General features: G+C 35.8%; 1 non-coding gene across 1 annotated transcript; it reads left to right on the top strand.

Moving 5' to 3' along the window:
* The first annotated feature begins 845 nt into the window (after window positions 1–845).
* LOC141413154 (U6 spliceosomal RNA) lies at window positions 846–951 on the top strand. Its single transcript, XR_012437972.1, has one exon. It is a non-coding gene; the product is annotated as a U6 spliceosomal RNA (small nuclear RNA).
* The last annotated feature ends 3,242 nt before the right edge of the window (window positions 952–4,193 follow it).

Raw genomic sequence — 4,193 nt, 5'->3', positions numbered from 1 at the left:
CTTACTATGTAAATGTGCACTTAGGGTAAATATGATGCAGAGTCAGTGAGGCGGTAACACACACACAGAAGGTGGGTTAAGTCAAGTACAGTGAAACATGTAAATTGAGAGTCATTATGAAATTGACTCCCCTATTGGGTGCCATGGAGGAGCACCTGTTGCCATGCTATTCAGGTATTGCTGGGCACCTACAGGCATTGACAGTCACACATCTGTGTCTCAGTGAGCCAACCCATTTCACATGACCTTCAGTGTATTTTCTGCAATCCTCAGTGTGGTAGTCAGAAAATCTTTCCATATGTGGTCACTCTATCATCTCTTATCCTTTATTGTGATTTTCCTAAATTCCATTGGCTGTCAATATGGGAAAATGTGGACATTAAAATATGCAACTCTTTATTTAAAAATAAGAGCCACAAAGAAAAAAAGGTAGCATTTTGATGATTTTAATGTGATGATAGAATATTTTCAATGTGCTTCCAACTCCTCATATACTAGAAACACCTGCTGGGATTCCATATTCCCTGTCTATTCCACTCCTTCCTTTGCTTTGTTGTTCTCACTTCGCATTCATCATCAACTCAAAACCATAGCTTTGCAACAACTTTCAAAAGTAAAATGTGGCTGTATGGCTTACACACTGGACTTTTCATTCACTAAATTCTCTGAGTTCCTTAGCATTATTGTCAACATGGTTGACAGATGTTCTTTTCTCAGCCATTTCCTGTGGCACTGTTGACACACTTGTCCTTGAGTTTATCTACTATCAATTTCCTTCACTGGTCTCTTCTTCCCAATCTTGATCCACCTAGTGCATGACCTGAGAACCTCAGCAGCCTTCTCCAGTGATCATTTTAGCACAACTTAAACAAAAATTAGAATGATACTGAGAAAATTAGCTTGGCTCCAGCATAGGGTAACATGCAAATTTGTGAGGCACTCCCTATTTTTAATAACTTAAAGGATAATGGGGATGGGAAGAATATGACCAAAGTATATTACATACATATGTGAAAATATCACAGAGAATCCCATTATTTTCTCTAACAATGTATGCTAATAAAATGCATTTAAAATGTCAGAAGTTTGAAAAAAATTAGTAGCTATTCTCAAAGCTATCAACAATGTGCTGTGGATAGCTCACATTTATATCTCTGTTTGAACCTCTGTCATTTCATATATATGACACTGCATAATTAAGATATGATGTCTTAAACTTTTTAAAATCAACATACACCAAAATTATAGAAGATCTTTGTCCCAAACTTACTTTTACCCAATGTCCCCTATTTCAGCAAGAAGCCATATCCTAGTGGCACAGAAAACCAATTGCCACCTTCTGCAGATTCTACCTCTTACACATTACCCAAATCCAACTGCTTATCACTTCCAGAACCTTGTGAAAGCCATGAACATTCTTCAGCAGACAACTTTCTAATTTTGAGGCTGTCATCTCTCCTTAATCTATGCTACTCCCAGGAACTGCAATGATCTGGTAAAGAAGCACATGTGATCTATAAGGTATTTAATGTTTGGGGTTCTGCCTAAACCTCTCAGAGTTATAAAACACTTTTCTTTATCCTCCAGACACTGCTCATGTCCCTGTTCTCATGGGGAACATTTTCAGCTGCAGTTATCTTTATATTTGTCCAAGACCACAAAAGTCATTCCTGTCTTAGGGCATTTGCACATTCATCTCTCTGCCAGGAGCATTCTGTCCACCACCTTTCCTAATATCCTCCTGTCTTGCACACAGTGTTAGGCATGCCTTTACATTCACATGGCACCTTTTGTGTGTGTACATATTAATTTACACTGCACAGTTGGTTTTCTGGCCATGATCCAGTTTATTTTTTCATTAAGCCCAAGCAATAACACTTTCCTGTGCACACAATGATTTCATTTAAAATGTTGACTATATGAATAAATTGATGGATGGAGAAGAACGACGATTGCCCATTGTAGAAGCTGAAGAGGGACAGTTGTACACTCAGTTGTACACTGTAGGATTTTGTCTTATTGAAATTGTGATGAATTTTTCAGAAAATAAATTCCTGAAAAAAGATATATAGTATATAGAACTCATTTAAAGATTTATGAAATAAAGCACGTAGTAAACTAAAATTTAAAAATTTTAAATGTAAAGTCTAGGATGAAAAGTTATAAGGAAGGATAATAAAAATACACAAACTAGAGTTAGAAATATTTCATAAAATTAAGAAATAAGAATTGATATTTTTAACATGAAACCAGAAATTTGATAAAATTGGAGTTGAAAGTATAAAATGACAAATTGCAACCAGAAAAAGATAGCCTAAGAAAGACAAATTGAATCAGTTTAAGCAAAGAAAAAGTTAACACTAAGAGTCTTTGAAGTAGAAGCATTAAAAGAAATAGAGAAAAAAATCACAAAGGTGATTCAAAATTTGCAGGAGCATAAATTGAATACAGATACAGGTAAGGAAATTTAAAGTTTAGAAGTTTGATTAAGTCAGCTAAAAGTCAAAAGTAAAAGTGATAAATCACTATAGCAATAAAGAAATAACCTGCAAAGCATTTATAATGGAGAGAAAGTGTTCTTAATAAAATATAACCGAAATGAAAACAGAGTCCTCAGAGGCAAAATGATTTCCCAGAGTGTGAAGGAGAAGAGAAGGTCACGGAAGGTAGAACAGAAAGGACAAGTTGTTAGCCTCCTGTACTTCAGCTCACCTCTGGCAGCTCAAACTCTGACAACCAGCTGTCCTTCCCAGGGTCACCTGTAAACACAGCTGTGCTCATCTATGGAAAATACTTAGTGACATTTTGAGTACCACAAGTTCTTAATGAGTATTGAACCCATTGCAACTTGCATCTGTGCTTGGATAAAATTATTATCATAACACATATTGTTCAAAATACTCACCCATCAGTCATTGACTTTAAAATAAGTGGAATATAACCATATAGATAAATCTATGTTTATGAATACAATACTTGAATTCAGAAAATAATATCTGTAGTTCAGACTTATTAATTTTCTCAGGAAATATCTGGAAAATTAGGTAACAAGGACTGGGGAGAAATAATTTCACTCTATTCACACAAAACATTATTTAACTCAGGCATTCATTTATTCCAAAGTATTTTATAATCATCTACCTTCTAAGTATGTGCAAATATTGACCACACAGCCAGGTGGCTATTGAAATCCCATATTTTTAGTACAGTTTCTCCCAGAAAGTTTACATTAAAGAGTGTTCAGTACTCTAGGGTATGATAAACAGAATTATCAAGGATGTACAGCACACTTCAAGGGACTACAGCAGGTGGACTCAATCTGGTTCAGTGTCCCAGTCTGTCTCACTGAGACTTTTAATGTGAAGCCTGAATCATAGGAAATATTACCAAGCAGACGTGATGAAGCAGGGAAGAGCGAGTGTTTCAAACATCTATGGAAGTTATTCTAAAATTGTGATGTGCATCAGAAACACTTAGAGGGACTGTGGATTCACAGCTTGTGAGATTCTGCCTAAGACTTTCTGGGTACGTCTAGGAAGGGAATCTGAAGTCTCTATTTGTAGTAAGTTCCCAGGTAACGCTTTTATTATAAGGACTAACTCTAAAAACCACTGCCTTGTTGTATAGTTTCAACATGAAAGGGCACTTAAAAAGTAAGGAATGGAAGATAAGTCAACATCTTTAAAAAGATGAAAGAAGAGAAAACAAGCTCAAGATGTATTTGAGAGGCAGCCTGAGACCACAGCAAGAGCTTCCCTTAAGCTATCATTAAGGGGCTTTGTCTGCAGGCACTGGAATCCATCAGAGGTTTTAGATGGGAAGAACAATTTGCTTTTCTTTTATTTTAGTCATTTTAGCTATAGTTAGGGTTTGTGGAAAAGAGCGAACATAGATAGAGAAACAAGCGCAGAAAAACAACAATGGAAGTGGCCCAGGCAGATGCAAATGTGGAGAAATATTGGTAAGTTGAGAATTCTCCCAGAAAATAGTAAATGTGCTTAACTGTGTAAGAGGCACAAAAGAAAGGAAGGGGATTGGCAAATTGTTTGAAGTAAAATGAATAAATAAAGGTGAATCGATGTTTTCATGGGACTGAATAAAGTGCTTTGACTTAAACAGAGGTAATTAATTTTTATTTTCATGAATATTCTGGATAAGGAAGAAGAGAGCAAGAAGAGAGTTCTGACTTCGAC

The sequence above is a fragment of the Castor canadensis genome, chromosome 10 (genome assembly GCF_047511655.1).
Source record: "Castor canadensis chromosome 10, mCasCan1.hap1v2, whole genome shotgun sequence".
Lineage (NCBI taxonomy): Eukaryota > Metazoa > Chordata > Mammalia > Rodentia > Castoridae > Castor > Castor canadensis.
The sequence above is the reverse complement of the archived record's forward strand: the minus strand, read 5'-3'. Positions and strand labels throughout refer to the sequence as shown.